Here is an 18644-nt window from a genome sequence, read left to right on the forward strand (position 1 = left end):
ACTAGCAGAACTTCATGAAAGATAAACTATGAGATACTGGAAGCATAAAAGATTCTGGCGTTCTGGCTATGTGACTAGATGTATGTGACACTTCCCAAAATACAAGGGAATGGAAATGGATCAGGTTTAGAGTAGGAGGAATTAGCAAATTTGAGTTTGGCCATTTGAGTTTGGCCATTTGAGTTTTGGGGTTGATTTTTGAGACATTCCATTGGTATTACTAAAAAGACATTTGATTACCTGGATTTCGATATACAAATGTAAAAAATTTCTCTATGGTTGGCTGTTAAAGACATGGTCATATATAAGATTGTATAGTGAGAAGACAGAGTGAGAAGGGAAGATGGTCCAGGAGCCTTGAGGCTCTTTGAGGCTCCAACAAGTAAGGACTGCAAAGGAGGTAGAGGTGAAAATTAGGAAAGTTACTTTTCAGAGGCCAATGTAAATAACAGTTTCAAAGATGTACAGTGAACAACAATATCATGTGCTGATGAGAGGTCGAGTAAGATGAGAATTGGAATAGCCCTATTGAATTCAATGACATAGATGTCATTGATGTCCTCAGAAGAAGTCCTTTCAGGAAATGGTGAGCGGAGACACCAGAATGCTTTGGGTTAAAAGGATAGTGAGAAGTGATAAAATCTGGGAATCGAGTGCTGTGCAGAGATGAGAAGATAATTTCTAGGATCCAAATCAGAGGTAGATTTATTGACTTTAGGTAAAAAGAGAGATACCTCCCATATTGTAATCTGAGAAGAAAAGAAGCTTTGTGCAGATGTAGGTAGACTCGCAGGCTTGATAGCTGGACAATGAGGGAATTCCTGTCTATTGATTTTAGTTTTCAAGAAAAAAGAACAATTTCTCCTCTAGAGATTAAGTAGAAATATGTCTGGATGTGCAAGTGGGGTCCTAGCTTTTAAATGAATGTAAAGGTCATTTACTAGTCATGGAGAGTGTAACATCAGTTTAGGAGAGGTTCATGGAAGGACTACAGTGCAGAGTTGACAGTCCATTTCTCCAGCTAGGTCTCATCCATCCATCTTCACTGCCATCAATCTGATTCAAGCACCATATCTTGCCAGAACTACAGCAATAGACTATTCTCTTTGGAAGTGCCTTGGTAATTTATTCTACATAGTATAGCCAGGGAGATATGTGCAAAACTCAAATCTGATATTCATGTTAATTTATATTTAAAATCCTTATCAGCTTCTTACTGTTAAGACAAAGACCAAAATCTTTTTTTTTTTTTTTTTTTTTTTTTTTTTTTTTTTTTTTTTTTTTTTTTTTTTTTTGAAACGGAGTCTTGCTCTGTCGCCCGGGCTGGAGTGCAGTGGCCGGATCTCAGCTCACTGCAAGCTCCGCCTCCCGGGTTTACGCCATTCTCCTGCCTCAGCCTCCCGAGTAGCGGGGACTACAGGCGCCCGCCACCACGCCCGGCTAGTTTTTTGTGTTTTTAGTAGAGACGGGGTTTCACCGTGTTAGCCAGGATGGTCTCGATCTCCTGACCTCGTGATCCGCCCGTCTCGGCCTCCCAAAGTGCTGGGATTACAGGCTTGAGCCACCGCGCCCGGCCCAAAATCTTTAACATATATAACATGATTATAAAATGTATCATCCCCACCAAGAAATGTTTGAGATTGGCAGAAAGCACTACCAATACTTAAGATGGGAAACTTAATGTAACCCCATATTACCCTGGGCAAAATGGGATTGATTATAAACCTATGTATTAGATCTTACTTGGTTGAATATCTTAAGTCTTCCATCATGTCACATTATGCTAAGCTGCTTCTATCCAGATACAATGGGAAAGCTAATATAACCCCATATTATATAAACCTATGTATTAGTTCTTACATGGTTGAACATCTTTAGTCTTCCATCACATCACATTATCCTAAGCTTCCTTCTACCTAGATAACCAATTATTTTTGTTTTTCTTCTGAGCCTGCCTCCCTCCCACTACAGGCATTTGCCCTTCCTATTCCATCCACATGAACTTATACTTCTCTCCACCTCTTGCTGGGAAAACACACCACAGGTTCAATTTTTAAAAACCAGAAGTGTCTCAAGTAGAATAGTTGCACACTAGGAACCATTGGTGTCAAGGTCTGGACCACCACACTAAGTATCCCAACCCATAGAAAGAGAAATTTCCATCAACATGTGAGTACAACCAGAACTCTCTCCCATATTTTCCTTATGTCCAGTAGGGAAGGTGGCAACCCATGACTCTCAGGAGGCAATAGTGTCATTCCACAAACTCACTGAGGATGGGAGAAATGGATCTTGTGATTATAAGCTAGTAAATGTCAAACTAATTATTTTATAGAACTTCTGATAACATATATTGAAAGAGGCCACAATATTTGTCCAGCAAAATATTCACATTTATAAAAAAGGCTATTAATGAGACAGGGGATTAAAATATTAACGATATTTAAAAGGATATCATTATTTGCCTGAGGTAGCAAAACATTCAGAATCTCTTTGTAAGTTGAAATTGCTTAACTTTTAGAAAATATGATATAAAGTTCAAAGGATTATGGAAGGTCTGAGTTTTTTCAACCCCTTCCCACAGTTTAGCTCAAGGACCAATTGCCACTTTCTCCAACAAGCCTTCTCTAACTATTCCTCCATATTTCCTGTCTACTATAAAGTAGTATAATTTTTTTTTCACTTTAACACAGCTTTTATTTATATATATATTAGTGTCAATATGTCAATGGAACTTTTTCCTGCACTACGCCATAAACTCAATGAGAGCTGCAACCCTGTTCTTCTTTTTACTATTGTACACCCATTGCTTACCACTGAGATTGCCACATACTAGGAACTGTAATAAAACCTGTTGAATAAATGAATGAATAAACATAAAAATATGTTTAACTACATAATTTTGCATATTGTTTTATTACATGGATGATTAATTAATTTATTTATTTTCAGACGGAATCTCACTCCATCGCCCAGGCTGGAGTGCAGTGGCATGATCTCAGCTCACTGCAACCTCCGCTTCCCAGGTTTAAGCGATTCTCCTTCCTCAACCTCCCAAGTAGCTGGGATTACAGGCACACACCACCACACCCAGGTAGTTTTTGTATTTTTAATAGAGACAGAGTTTCGCCACGTTGGTCAAGCAGGCCTCAAATGCCTTACCTCATATAATCTGCCTTTCTTGGCCTCCCAAAATGCGGCAATTACAGGTGTGAGCCACTACACCCAGCCCAGTTTTATACAGTGATAATCGATTATGTTATTCTAGAATTTACCTAATGATCACATAGGAAATTAATGAAAAGAAATGACCTTTGTTTTCTTCAACCATGACTTTTTAATATCAAAAAAAAATGAAACTGTAACGACCAAAATAAATAAAAAATAAATTGAACATTTTTTTCTTCCCTCCAATCAGCATTATCTGAACCCTAATCAGGAAGAAAATATCTTCGCCAACTCTTTTTTGAGAGAATAGTGCCCATCATGCTGAGGTGGCTTAACACATGTGTGCTGGACTAAATGTCTTGCTTCTGAGGAACAGAGTAACGTGGAAGTAAAAGGTTGTGACTTCCGAGACAGGGCCAGCGAAGGAATATCGCTTTCTCCTTGCTTTCTCTTCCAAAAGGCTAATTCCGGAGGACTTCAGGACTTCATACCGTGAGGACAGTCAAGCCGCCTTAGGGGGTGGTCCATGTGAAGAAGAACAGAGGCTTCATGCCTCCAGCCACTGATTGAACCCTATAGAAAGCAGTTGCTTCAACCCCACTCAAGACCTAAGAAAACTGTAGGCCTGGCAAGCTGTGATATAGTTTTTAAAATGCTATCTGAACCATTTTGAGACCCTAGCTAGTGTCCTGTCAGTTGTTCTTGAGAGAGTAAGTCCAAATCCCAAACAACTCCCTTCTTTGGCTCTCACAATCTGGGCCACTATACCCTAACCCTAATCACACAAGGCCAAGTACCAGGAAACCACTATACCCTAACCCTAATCACTCAGGGTCAAGTACCAGGAAATCAGGGACAGTCCCTCTGACCAGAGCCCATTGAACATACTCAAGCCTGCTTACCCTGCCTTGCCTCCCTCCTGCAGAAAGAACAATAAGGACTTTTGCCCATCAATCCCCTTTCTCCCTCTGCCTCATGACCAATGCCCAGTGCTTTCCATGAACCGCATTGCATGACCTACTATTTCTCCCCAGTGAGCTGTGAGTATAGCACAACTGTAGGACTCCTTCCAGTTTCTCCGTCTGTCTTTCTAAATTATTATTATTATTATTATTGTCTCAGTCTGTTGGCCAGGCTGGAGTGCATTGACCTGATCATAGCTAACTATAGCCTCTAACTTCCGGGCTCAAGGGATCTCCCCACCTCAGCTTCCTCAGTAGCTGGCGCTACAGGTGCACACTACCATCAACAGATAATTTTTTTTAAATGTTTCTTATGGATGAGGTTTCACTACGTTGCACAGGCTGGTCTTGAACTCCCAGGCTCATGCAATCCTCCCACCTCAGCCTCCCAAAGTGTTCACACCTGATCCATCATGCTCAGCCATTTCTCTTTTTCGATCTACATCTGACCTTGCCATACCCCACAAAAGGTAATACGGTTAAAATACAGATATCTTGGCTATAACCCTCTGAGCCACCCAGATCAGTACCATTCAGTTAATTAAGCTGCTTTGATTGTCAATGATCAGAAATTGTGTCAAAAAATAAACTTTTGTTTCTATTCAGCTGGCAAGTTTTGTGATAATTTGTTACACAGCAATAGACGACTAGTATCCAAGATAACATTCTTCAAAATTGGCCTGAAAGCTGATTTTCTCCTCTATCTCTCTTTGTCTTTTATGTATAATACATATGTGAAGCAGGTATCAAATTTCACAAGTATCATATATACATATATTTGCCAGGCAGACAAATATATCTGACAGGATCATTATGCTTGTAATTCAAAGTAAATTATAAAAATTATATCTTTGAAAATGATTCCTCTATACATGTGCTTCATAGATTTTTATATAATTAAAACATTTGACCTTAATTTGATTCCACCACTGTTCAATTCAATGAGTTAACTGAGTGGAAAGTATGTCCCTAAAATTCTGGCTGGAACTGATGGGAAGGAAAAAAGAAGGACAGTGCCCAATTTCTGTCTCCAAGGACAGAATGGTTTAATTAGCTCATTCTTAATCTTGTATTGGTAAACCTGATAAAAATGCAAATTTTCGTGCCCCGATCAAAACTCTATTTCAGAAAGGATCTGTAATGGATATATAGATACTTGGCCTTTAAAAATGCTGCCAGAAAAATTTGGGGCCCTAGAAAATTCTTTGAAAAACTGCTCTAATATAAGCTGCATATAGAATTGTTACTTTATGAGGTTTTTGTTTGTTTGTTTGTTTGCATGTTTTTTGGAGACACAGTCTCCCTCAGTCGCCCAGGCTAGAGTGCAGTGGTGCGATCCCGGCTCACTGCAACCTCTGCCTCCCGGGTTCATGCCATTCTCCTGCCTCAGCCTCCCGAGTAGCTGGGACTACAGGCGCCCACCACCATGCCCGGCTAATTTTTGTGTGTGTGAATTTTTAGTAGAGACGGGGTTTCACCATGTTAGCCAGGATGGTCTCTATCTCCTGACCTCGTGATCCACCCGTCTTGGCCTCCCAAAGTGCTGGGATTACAGGCGTGAGCCACCACGCCCAGCCACTTTATGAGGTTTTTTTTAAGATCTAAAGAAACAACTTAATATATCACTGAATATGCTTAAAAACAAATAGCATCATCTACAATGTAGTGGCATGGCTGCAGATGGGTAGTAAAGAAACCTGTATTCTGGTCCAGCAGGCCTTTTGTCGCTCTCACACATTGAGCTCAGATTCTTCACCAGTAAAGTGAAGGAAATGCACTACATGTTTCCTTCAAATAGTCTCAGTCTTTAAAATTAGACAAGTTCAGAAAGCAAGTTGGTAGACATTGGAATACTATTTTTGTCACACTGTCTTAAGTTATGGTATTTTCTATTCCAAATTTCTCTTTCTCAGTTCTTCGGTACACAAAATTGAGTTAATCACATATCATTCACATGATTGTTAAAAAGACTAAATGAAATAAAGTATGTAAAATTGGTTTTTAAAGTGTAACAACCCTTAAAGCTCTGTACTGAGAAACGTACCTGCCTCTTCTCATTTAAGCTTCTCAACTACCCTATACAGTTAGTTATATTGTAAATCCATTTTACAGAGGAGGGCATCTATATTCAGAAAAGGTAAGTGACTGGCCCAATACCTCCCAGAAACTTACAACATAATCTCAGAGCTTGGATCCAACCTCAGGATCATCTCACCCCAAAATCCAGCGTGTAACCATAAACCTATGAGAACTGACCAGAAGTAAGCCCAGGACAACACAGAGTAGGTAACTCAGAGTAATGGCATTACAGGGAGGGAATCATCCTTTATCCTTCGACTTCAGTATTTCCTAAGCTTCTCTGCTGATATTAACCACTCAATGTACCTGCTAAGAACATCAAATTCTAGACTTGATCCCAGGCCAAGCAGTCTGCATTTCCAGCTCAGGAATTATTAAGATTTTACGATTTTTAGCATCAGGACTTTGGAAAACATGGTTCTGTTCACTTCTTTTCCATGTATTATTTTTAAAATGGTTACCAAAGAGAGATGACTTTCATCTTGCATTTTGAGTTTGATTGAATCCCATGACAAAAAGCTTTGGCCCACAGTGATGCATATACCAACGGTATGCCCTGTTATTTCATACTGATACTTTTCAGTGGCCTGCTTTGCAGCCAGCTGCAGGAAAATGGCTCAGTCTCATCCCCAAGGGCTCCTAGAGAAATAGCCAACCTACTACATTCTTTGTTTTTGAATTTCCTCATTGTCTATAGGAAGTCTCTGGCTAGCTGTGCTGGAAACTCTGGAAACAGGTCAGCAAGAGAGGTTCCAGCATTCCTTTCTGCAGTAGTCAGCCAACTTGCTTTGTGCCTGGCTGGACTCCAGGTATTAGAACAGAAAGAGTGCACCTCTGACAAAATGCAAACATCCTAGTGATTTCCTACAACATTTGGGTTTTTATGTGTTTTCCCAGCTTCTGAGTCATTACCAATCTTCCATCCTCATCAAATTAGACGTGCTCTTGAAAATAATGGAATCAGTATATAGATGAACCTTCAAAGCTATTTAAATATGATGAAGTAATGATTAAAATACAGAAAAAAATTAAGTAATAATTCATGCCTTTTGTGCCTTTTCTATCCAAAGATTGTAAGTTCCATTTGGCGAAGAATATTTTTTCCCCTTGAGGTTTTTCAGTGTCTGGCACAGTGCATTATTGAGCACTCAGTGAATATTTATTGAATTCAGAAAATAAAACTTAATACACAACTGTAGGAATAAGTAAGATTGCTTGAATACATCAGCAGTCTTTGACTGCTCCAGACTGAGAGGAGTTATAGTGGTAGATAACTTAAAAGAAAGGACAGTATTTTTTTCCCAAGCATTAAAATGGGAAGTTGAATTCCTGGGGTGTTGAACTAGGATAAGCAGAATCAGGAAATGTATTTTCATGCATCCAGCTCACAATCAGAAGTTAAAACTTTGCAGTTTATGATTTGAATCCATTTGATTTGGCATTCACAGAGTTTTCAAAACAAGTTAAGCCATTATAAAAATCAGATAATTTCCCATGCAAGTTCAGATTTCTCACTTTCTTTGCAAAATCAAGTTATCTCATGACATGGTTCCTTACATTCCACATGACAACAAGCACCTGACTGGCTTCACCCACATAAATTACCTAGCGGGAAAGTGTGTGCTACCTCCCACCTCTATCAAACTTTACTTTTTGAATCTGAAACAAAATTATGTTCTATTTAAGTAGGTAGCCAATTATTATTATTATTATTATTATTATTATTATTGTTATTTTAATTGACAGGTAAGGCCAGGCACAGTGGTTCACACCTGTAATCCCAGAACTTTGGGAGGCCGAGGCAGGCAGATTACCTGAGGTCAGGAGTTTGAGACCAGCCTGGCCAACATGACAAAATCCTGTCTCTATTAAAAATACAAAACTTAGCCAAGTGTGGTGGCACATACCTATAGCCCCAGCTACTGGGGAGGCTGAGGCAGAGAATCACTTGAACCTGGGAGGCAGAGGTTGTAGTGAGCTGAGATCGCGCCATTGCTCTCCAGCCCGGGCAACAGTGTGAGACTCCATCTCAAAAAAATAAATAAATAAAATAGAAAAATAAAATAAAATAAATTGACAGGTAAAATTGTAAGCATCATGTAAAATATCATGTTTTGAAGTATATGAAGATTACAGTTTGACTAAATCTAATTAACCTATGCATCACATATAGTTATTTTTGTGATGATATCAGTATGTCAAAGAGACACTGATATATGTCTCTCCACTGCCATGTTCATTACAGCTCTATTGACAATAGCCAAGCTACGGAATCAACCTAAGTGTCCATCAGTAGATGAGTGGATAAAGAAAATGTGGTACATATACACAGTGGAATATTATTTAGCCATTTGCAACAATATCTATGAATTTGGAGGACATTATGTTAAGTGAAATTCCAGGTACAGAAAGAACTACTGCATGAACTCACTCACGTGTGGATGTTTTAAAAATTGATCTCATACAACTAGAATGTGGTAGTGATCAGGGGCTCGGGTGTTGTTGGGTGCAGCAGATTTAGGGAGGGAGATGTTGGTAGCTGGCAATATTTTAAAAGGTTATCTAATGGTGATTTGTTAATTTTGCAGGACCATAATTGAATTTTAAAAATACAGGCTTCTTATATTTCCTTCCTCACTCTACCTTCTAGTAGGGTTTTGGATCTCACATTTCGTACTTTTAACGAGTAATTCTAGGTGATTCTTCTAATTAGGTAAATTTAATACATTCTACAAAAGGAATAATTTTCAGGGGATAAGAAAGAGGAGTCAGCCTGTTTACATCAAGTGTGGGCATTTTCGAACCTTTCCTTCCACCCAACCTTTCACTATCCCACCATACCTCAATCTCCAACACCTCAACTACTCACCACCAAATACACTGCTTTTATATGCTTCCCTGGGGGTGCACGGCTCTCTGGTTTGTGTCATTTTATAACAGATATAAGGTATAAGCCAGCTCTCTCTCCCTAAGATGATTGATATCCCGAACCCACGAATGTCAGCCCCTGTAGCAATATTTGAACTGTATGACCCTGAACTGCTTTCCGTTGCTGCTGGAGTCATGATGAAACTCTTGACTCTGCTATGAAGACATCTTTCCTGAGAATTTGGATTTGAGGTTCAAAAAGGACAATTAATTTCTGCCTGATGGTAGAGTCAAAGCGATATAAACTTGTGCTGAAGGATAGCCATGTTGTACTACCAGGAAGGAGCAGGTGAAATTGATTCTCAGAAAAAGAGAAGGAAGCAAATGCTCAGGAGCAGACAGAGAAATCTTCCTGCCTTGGATGGAGGGATGGAAAGAGGAATCTTTTAGTGGCTTTCCAGAAAGGAAGCCTACTCAGGAAATACGATACTGGCTAGATCTGAGTGAGATACCGGTGCTGATGGAGGGTTAGTGGCCAACACTCTACAGAGGAACCTGTCACTTCTGCTCTACAGCTAAAGTCTCACTGTTTTCTGGGCAACAATCTCCTTTGCTAACTGCCATTTAATCAACTTGCCCCCCAAAACGCAACTTTCATTGTTTCTAGGTTGTATTCGTTTTTTTCTCTTTTCTGTTTTATACATCTTATTTGCCTTTATTGCTTGACTCTAATATCTCACTTCCTCACATGTTAATAAATAATTTAAACATAAGACTATTAAACTAGCTACAAAATAGCTACATACATGTTTCTGAGTTATTCTGCAACACCAGTTCCTAACCCTAGTCAGTCTTTATGCTTCTGCCAGCCTGAGAATGTTTCTGTTATGTAGCCAAACAAGCCCTCAGACACAGGTGTGTGTGGCAAGGAGAAAAGAATGATAATTATGTTCGAACAGTGACTCTTAAAATGTGTTAGGCACTTGAGGAACATTTTAAGGTACAGAATACCAGGTTATACACTGAGATTCTTAATTCATAAGGCTGAGACAGATTTGATAATTGACATTTTTAATGGCACTATGAACTTTCTGATACTGGTAGTCTAAGAATTGTAATTTGAAAAACACTGTTCCGGTGGAAATCAATCAGATAGTAAAGGTAATTGGGGTGCATGATATGTACAGGGATTTGGGGTAAGGGGACATTCTCTTATTAACATCAACATCAGAAGGGCATTTCTGATAACCCGAAAAAACACATCATTCCAAATATTATTTGGTAGTAATTAGTTTACTGCCAATTATGCCTGTAGGCACAGCTCAAGTTTTTTTTTTTTTTTTTTTTTTTTTTTTTTTTAATACTTTGAGTTCTAGGGTACATGTGCATAATGTGCAGGTTTGTTACATATGTATACTTGTGCCATGTTGGAGTGCTACACCCATCAACTCGTCAGCACCCATCAACTCGTCATTTACGTCAGGTATAACTCCCAATGCAATCCCTCCCCCCTCCCCCCTCCCCATGATAGGCCCCGGTGTGTGATGTTCCCCTTCCCGAGTCCAAGTGATCTCATTGTTCAGTTCCCACCTATGAGTGAGAACATGTGGTGTTTGGTTTTCTGTTCTTGTGATAGTTTGCTAACAATGATGGTTTCCAGCTGCATCCATGTCCCTACAAAGGACACATCCTTTTTTATGGCTGCATAGTATTCCATGGTGTATATGTGCCACATTTTCTTAATCCAGTCTGTCACTGATGGACATTTATGACAAACCCACAGCCAATATCATACTGAATGGGCAAAAACTGGAAAAATTCCCTTTGAAAACTGGCACAAGACAGGGATGCCCTCTCTCACCACTCCTATTCAACATAGTGTTGGAAGTTCTGGCTAGGGCAATCAGGCAAGAGAAAGAAATCAAGGGGATTCAGTTAGGAAAAGAAGAAGTCAAATTGTCCCTCTTTGCAGATGACATGATTGTGTATTTAGAAAACCCCATTGTCTCAGCCCAAAATCTCCTTAAGCTGATAAGCAACTTCAGCAAAGTCTCAGGATACAAAATTAATGTGCAAAAATCACAAGCATTCTTATACACCAGTAACAGACAAACAGAGAGCCAAATCATGAATGAACTTCCATCCAAAATTGCTTCAAAGAGAATAAAATACATAGGAATCCAACTTACAAGGGATTTAAAGGACCTCTTCAAGGAGAACTACAAACCACTGTTCAGTGAAATAAAAGAGGACACAAACAAATGGAAGAACATACCATGCTCATGGATAGGAAGAATCAATATCGTGAAAATGGACATACTGCCCAAGGTTATTTATAGATTCAATGCCATCCCCATCAAGCTACCAATGAGTTTCTTCACAGAATTGGAAAAAACTGCTTTAAAGTTCATATGGAACCAAAAAAGAGCCCGCATCTCCAAGACAATCCTAAGTCAAAAGAACAAAGCTGGAGGCATCACGCTACCTGACTTCAAACTATACTACAAGGCTACAGTAACCAAAACAGCATGGTACTGGTACCAAAACAGAGATATAGACCAATGGAACAGAACAGAGTCCTCAGAAATAATACCACACATCTATAGCCATCTGATCTTTGACAAACCTGAGAGAAACAAGAAATGGGGAAAGGATTCCCTATTTAATAAATGGTGCTGGGAAAACTGGCTAGCCATATGTAGAGAGCTGAAACTGGATCCTTTCCTTACTCCTTATACGAAAATTAATTCAAGATGGATTAGAGACTTAAATGTTAGACCCAATACCATAAAAATCCTAGAGGAAAACCTAGGTAGTACCATTCAGGACATAGGCATGGGCAAAGACTTCATGTCTAAAACACCAAAAGCAATGGCAGCAAAAGCCAAAATTGACAAATGGGATCTCATTAAACTAAAGAGCTTCTGCACAGCAAAAGAAACTACCATCAGAGTGAACAGGCAACCTACAGAATGGGAGAAAATTTTTGCAATCTACTCATCTGACAAAGGGCTAATATCCAGAACCTACAAAGAACTCAAACAAATTTACAAGAAAAAAACAAACAACCCCATCAAAAAGTGGGCAAAGGATATGAACAGACATTTCTCAAAAGAAGACATTCATACAGCCAACAGACACATGAAAAAATGCTCATCATCACTAGCCATCAGAGAAATGCAAATCAAAACCACAATGAGATACCATCTCACACCAGTTAGAATGGCGATCATTAAAAAGTCAGGAAACAACAGGTGCTGGAGAGGATGTGGAGAAATAGGAACACTTTTACACTGTTGGTGGGATTGTAAACTAGTTCAACCATTATGGAAAACAAAAGGCCAAAAAGAGACCAGTATGGCGATTCCTCAAGGATCTAGAACTAGATGTACCATATGACCCAGCCATCCCATTACTGGGTATATACCCAAAGGATTATAAATCATGCTGCTATAAAGACACATGCACACGTATGTTTATTGCGGCACTATTCACAATAGCAAAGACTTGGAATCAAGTTTTTATAAGAGGTGAGACAGCTGGGTTTAGAAGTGTCTCAGGTCAAATGAAGAAAAATGTACCCAGTACCTGGTAAACAACAAAAAGTCATCTGTGAATAAACTAGTAAGAGCTAGTATCTTAGTCTGTCCTTGCTGCTATCACAAAATACCACAGATAAAGTAATTTATACAGAGCAGAAATTTATTTCTCAGAGTTCTCAAGGCAGGAAATTCCAGGATCAAGGTGGCAGCAGATGCTGTGTCTGGGAAGGGCTTACTCTCTGCTTCCAAGATGATATCTCCTGCTGAATCCTCACATAGTGCAAGAGGCAATAAAGAAAGGAACACTGTGTCCTCATATGGAGAAAGAGATGGAGGGTGCGGTGGTCTCAATGTGTTCCCCAAAGTCCAAGTGCTAGAAACGTACCCCCAATGCAACAGTGTTGGGAGGTGTGGCCAAATGAGAAAGCTGTTTAGTTCACGAAGAATGGATTAATGCTCTATAAAAAGGGCTTGTGAGAGTGGGTTTTCTGCCATGTGAAGATATAATGTCCTTCTTCTCTGGAGGCTGCAGCATTCAGGTGCCACCTTTGCAGCAGAGAGACTGGGCCCTAATCTGCCAGCACCTTGACCTTGGCCTTCCCAGCCTCCAAAACTTTGAGGAAATAAATTTCCATTCATTATAAATTGCCCAGGGTCAGGTATTGTTACGGAAGCACAAAATGGACTGAGACCAAAAGGCCAAAAAGAGACCAAAGCACTATCTCAACCTCTTTTATAAGGCACTAATGTCATTCATGAGAAAAGGACTTCCCAAATGATTCCACCTCTTAATACTACCACATTGGTTCCAACATATAAATTTTGGAGGGACACGTACATTTTAGCCATAATGGCTGGCTCTAGAACAAACTGCAAGTAGGTAATTGGCAAGTCAGGTGGACAATTTAGGAATTGATTTGAACTACCAACAATTTGCACAGAATCAATTTTTAGAGCCAGTGAAATGGGTTAGAGTTTCTCATTCTCAGCAACTGACTTTCTGGGCTGGATAATTCTTTGTTTTGTGAGACAAGAGGGAAGGGGAAGTTGTCCTGTGCATTGCAGGATATTTAGTAGCATCCTGAGGTCTATTCACTAGATTCCAGCAGTCCCTCCCACTATCCAAGACCAATATTGAAATTTCTCCAGATATTGCCAAATGTCCTGTTGAGAAACACTGGAGTAAGGACACCAGGCCAGGAGAAATGGAGGGTGGAAGAGCCCTGGAGAAACCATCGTATGATCCCTTTGCAAGTTTTACTTTGTTTAAAATTTTCTTTCATATCAAAAGCTAAACAGTATGTAAGCAAATATGGTAGCAATAAAGCTTCTCATTTATGAATTCAAGACTTTAGTAGACTTATGGGGAAACTTTTTTCCCCAGAATTTGGCTTTGGTATTTTTAAGTTTTAATAAATCTAGTTACTGTCATACTGACTCTTGTGCAGCTGGATAAACAAACTCAAGAAACACTCTCAGCCACATCTTCATTAGCAACTCTGCAGGCAAAATCCCTGTCATTTTGAGATGTTTTGTATTCAAAGCAATTGCGGGGGAAAAAAGAAAAAAAAAGCGTATTTCCAGACTCTACTGCCTGCTTTAAATTTGTGGTTTTGTCTTTATTATTGGTGTGGCCTATTACTGCTGGCCAATTGGGCAATAAAATTTGCAGCTTAAGTTTGGTATCTGTTTCTAAACAGTCACACCTGCTATATCCCTAACCTCTGGGGCAGACACTAGTTCTAATATTGCTAGTGGATCGATGGCCCTGGTAAGTAGTTCGAGAAATTTGCATCTGAGCTTTCACAGCCAAAGCCATAGCAAAGAAGGGTTATGCTATGAGAAGAATAACAAAGCCATTTCCATATTCAAATGGCTATACTGCATAAAAGCCCAGGTATTGGAGACCTGTGCATATGAGTTGCTGAATGCACAGCAACTAGTTCTTGAATGTCTTGGCCCCATTTATTTAAAAACCACCAGAATAACAGATCATGGGCAAATGTGATTTTAGATCAGGGACTTTATGTAGTGTCTAGGCTTGTTTTATGGCTTGTACTTTATCGTTCTCAGGCCCAGAGCTTGAATTTGCCTATCTTGACATACACAATTAATGCAGAAATTCTCTTGAAAATGTATGACTTCCAGTTTCATGTTTCACTTGAACTAAGTCACCTCAAGGCATAGCTCCAATTATGGGTTGTGCGGTAAGAAGCTTCTCAGCACAGTCAAGAGAAAGAGTGTGTGACTCTGCTTAGAATGAAGTAACCTACTTTAGACCTTCATGACTTTTTCTCTTCTGTCATAAAATGGGAACAATAATTCATGTTTAACATTCACCAAACATTTAATAAAAAGTGCCAGGCTCTGGAATAGATGTTGGATAAGTAAAATTTTAAAAAGAAGAATTAAAAAGAGAGAGAGAGAGAGAGAGAAAGGAAGGAAGAAAGGAAGGGAAGGAGCACGAGAAAGGCTTCTATTCTGGAGAATCTGTTCTAGAAAGCACTGTTTCTCTTGTAAGATAGGTGGTTGCAGGTAGGTTGAAAGATAGGCAATAAAGAAAACAGATTCTCATAAGTACTTTGAAATCACGGAGTAAAACCTCATGTAGATTTAAGATCCTTTTATATAGAAAGAAATCCCCAGAGCAATAGACTGCACTGTTCTTCACTTACATTAAAATAAGATACTGCTCCAGGATTCTGAATTTAGCAGCTGTTGGTACATGTGTCTCTTGCCACACTCATAAAGGTTTTTAATGTACAATAACATAGCATATAGCGCATCCCTTCTATGGTCAGATGCATTATTTATAATTAACTAACTTTGTACCATCTTCATGTGTGGAAGGAGCAATAATTGGAGCTATCCATTTTTAGTTCACAGGAAACAAGACTCTCTTCATTTTTAATAGTGCCATTTACCTACCACCCTTTCTGCCAATGATTTGAATTGTTCAGTTGTGGCTCTTGTTTTATTTTAATGCATTCATATTTTACCACTATGAAAAGATGTCTGTTCAAAATGAATTTGTCTGAAAGTTCATCTGAGAACGCTGGGAGGCTAGCTGCATCCCCACTGCTTCAGCACAGATGCATGGGGCAGAGCTGAAAGGCCACAATGTCTGTACCTGAATTCATTCTTCTGTAAAGTGAAAATGATCATATTGATATTTCAAAATCTGAAAACAATATTGGAAGAATATTTGCCTGGCAGATGTTCATGCATTAATTCTCTCTGACTCACCTTGCCCTTGCATCATGATACACTTTGGATCCATAGAAATAACCCTACCCACACACTTTGTTCTGAGAAATGTTCTGTACATCTACTAGCTATGTTTACTAACCCTGAATTCTAGGCTCCCCTCTGCAAATAGATAGGAATCTCTGGAGTGAACTCCCCCTCTCCCCCAACTCTACTCTCTCATAAATGAGGTTGGAGGCCATGGGTCCTCTTCCTCTATCAGGGACCATGTAGAGGTACAATCCAGATTTTACAGGAAGTTGTGTCAGAAGAGGATCTTTGTTTGGGAATGAACCTCAGTGGAGGAGACGAGGCTCTGTATCAGCCCAATTGTTAAAGGTTCAACTCATTTCAAAGGAGATATAGTACTTACAAAGGGGACTTGAGCGCTACTCATGACTCGAAGGAGTTTTGAACAGGGTACAGGAGTCAACCAGTTGAAAGAGAAAGCAGAAAATATACAACCTAAAGGGCCGAATATAGGTACAAATGATACAGTTCTGGAGCAATACATTCTGGCTAGAGAAACTCAGGAGTTATTTACAGAAGAATGTAAACATCTGAATTGAGGCAAGGATGATCAGATAATTTCAACAGTCAGAAAAATTGTAAGTAGTAAGTGGGGTGGTTGGGTAAAGGACCCTGTGAGGGAAGGAATGGAATAAGCATAGTTACTGAAGCGCCCAAGCAAAAGCAAGCGTGGCCATTCGGACTGGGCTAGGGTTACTATGGGCCAAAGTAGAAGAGTGATGAGGAGTTAGAGGCCACATTTCACCTCAAAGTTAAATGATTTGAAATTTATTCTGCTAACAGTCGTCTACTGTTTGATTTTCATCAGTAAAGGATCTAAGCAAGACATTTATTTTTAAAATGTTAAAATAGATCTATTAAATATTACAAAATAGTATGGGAAATGAAGAGACTGAACGCGTTACTAATCCCCAACTGGGAATGAAATTGTTCATTTGTGAAGCTTGATATTTCCCTGTATTTTTATTACTACTAAGCTATTATTTTTGACATTTGAGGTCAGACCTTGGGTTGGTTTATGCCAAAGTGTCATCTCAGCTATCTGTGAGAAGTTCCATATGTGAAGTACAACAGGAGTCCCAGCCTGCTCTAGGATTTCCACGCCCTGGCACTGCACTCACATGTCGCAGTAACCGGGGCACACTGCCTTCTCCTGTCTGCACGTAGGTCTTTACCGAATACCAGGTCCCATTTTTAAAAGAGGCTCCTTCTACTTGTTTGTTCCATGCTTCCCTTATTTATACTGCCTGAGGAATTGTTTTCCATCAGTAAACCTGATTAGTCTTTTCTGTTTTCCCTTGATCTTTGTTAGCATCTGGGCTACAGAAGTTGTTCTCCCATATTAATCTGAGTATTTTGGTTTTGCTTTTCCAAAGGACAGCAAGCTCAGCCAAGCTGCCTCTCAGTTCCAAGGGACTGCTCGTTCCCTCCCTCCCCAGCCCTTGCTCTTTCCAAAAGGATGATTTCTGTCGTCCCAGGGCTTATCCCCTCCCACTCCAGCTCCTCCCATCATTTGAGTCAATCCCACAGCCCCCACTATGGCTCTATTATACAGTTGTCCTCTTCCGATAACCAAAAGGTTTTAAGGCCAACCTGGCAGCGTCTTTAGACTCTCGCACTCCTAAACTGTCCCCTCCTCCAGTTCGACTCCTCAGGGAGCGCGCGGCCACCGCTGCAAGACCAGAACGCAAACGCCCAGAGCTTCCTCCGCTTAGAAACCCGCGGCGCTTGGCCCCGCCTCACCTGCTGTGGGCCCCGCCCCGCCCGCCGCCCGCCTGCTCACGGCTCCTCCCGTCCTCCCTGAAGCCCCGCCTCTGACCCCGCCCCGTCTTGTCTCCGTCCCGCCCCCCGCCCGCCAGCCCGCGTCTCTGTCTCTCGCCTTCCCTGAGGCCCCGCCTTCAGCCCCGCCCCGTCCTGTCTCCGCCCCGCCCCTGCCTGCCGGCCCGCGTCGCCGTCTCTCGCCCTCCCCGGGCCGCGCGGCCGGAGCTGGCACAGAGCATCGGCGGCCGCGGCGACACCACCGCCTGGGGACGCGGGCGCTGCGCTGGATACGGCGCCACCGAAAGCGCCCGCCGCCCGCTGGTCTCTGTCCTGCAATCCGGGGTTGCCCCCACGAGCGTCCAGCGTTTCCTGAGGGCGGGCGTGTCCGGGCGGTGCGGGGCGCGGGGACCGAGCGCGGCTGAGGAGACCGAGCTGGGGCAGCGCCTGTCGGAGCGCGGGGGAGGGCGCGGGGGTCTCGCGGAGCCCCGCGGGAGCCTGGCCCTCCGTGCAGAGCAGTTTTCTGGAACTCTCCGCCTGCGCCTCCCTTGGGGCCCAGTGCGGCGCTGAGCCCCCGTCGGGATCTGCCTGAGGTAAGCGAATTTGGTGGCTCAGGGGTCTCTAGCCCTCCTGCCTCAGCCCCAGAGCGGGGAGCGGAGCATGGGGGCGGCAGGGTCGGAGGACGCCAGTGAAAAAATGCAACAGGCGGGGCGGATCAGGAAACTCCTAGCCTGAATGTTTCCTACAGAGGGGAGACTTGTCCAAGACTGAAACTTGCTTAGGTTCTTCCAGCCGCGGACGGGCACGGAGAGGCGTCTTCCGACACCGGGGTCCGAGCTCCCTCTGGCGGCTCCGCCTGAGGACAGAGACGCGGCCACAGGTGAGCGCCAGGCACGGAGCTACCGCCCCTAGGCCTGGCGCCTGGTCACGATTCGCGGTTCCCCCACCGAGAAAAGTGACTGGTCCGAGTAGTTCTCATTAGGAAGATACC

The 18644-nt window shown here is 41.5% G+C and overlaps 1 protein-coding gene and 1 long non-coding RNA gene across 6 annotated transcripts in view; one reads left to right on the forward strand and one right to left on the reverse strand.

Moving 5' to 3' along the window:
• LOC103244131 (uncharacterized) overlaps nt 1-17623 on the reverse strand; it is a 345548-nt gene extending 327925 nt beyond the window's left edge. For all 3 annotated transcript variants that reach the window (XR_012089287.1, XR_012089288.1, XR_012089286.1), the window contains exon 1: nt 17489-17623. This is a non-coding gene — a long non-coding RNA (uncharacterized lncRNA). The remainder of the gene's footprint in view (nt 1-17488) is intronic.
• Nucleotides 17624-18138: 515 nt separating this feature from the next.
• Nucleotides 18139-18644, forward strand: part of DSEL (dermatan sulfate epimerase like) — a 290760-nt gene continuing 290254 nt past the window's right edge. For all 3 annotated transcript variants that reach the window (XR_012089289.1, XM_008013828.3, XM_008013829.3), the window contains exon 1: nt 18139-18246. The gene's annotated coding sequence lies outside the window, so the exon portion shown is untranslated. The remainder of the gene's footprint in view (nt 18247-18644) is intronic.

The sequence above is a fragment of the Chlorocebus sabaeus genome, chromosome 18 (assembly GCF_047675955.1).
Source record: "Chlorocebus sabaeus isolate Y175 chromosome 18, mChlSab1.0.hap1, whole genome shotgun sequence".
Lineage (NCBI taxonomy): Eukaryota > Metazoa > Chordata > Mammalia > Primates > Cercopithecidae > Chlorocebus > Chlorocebus sabaeus.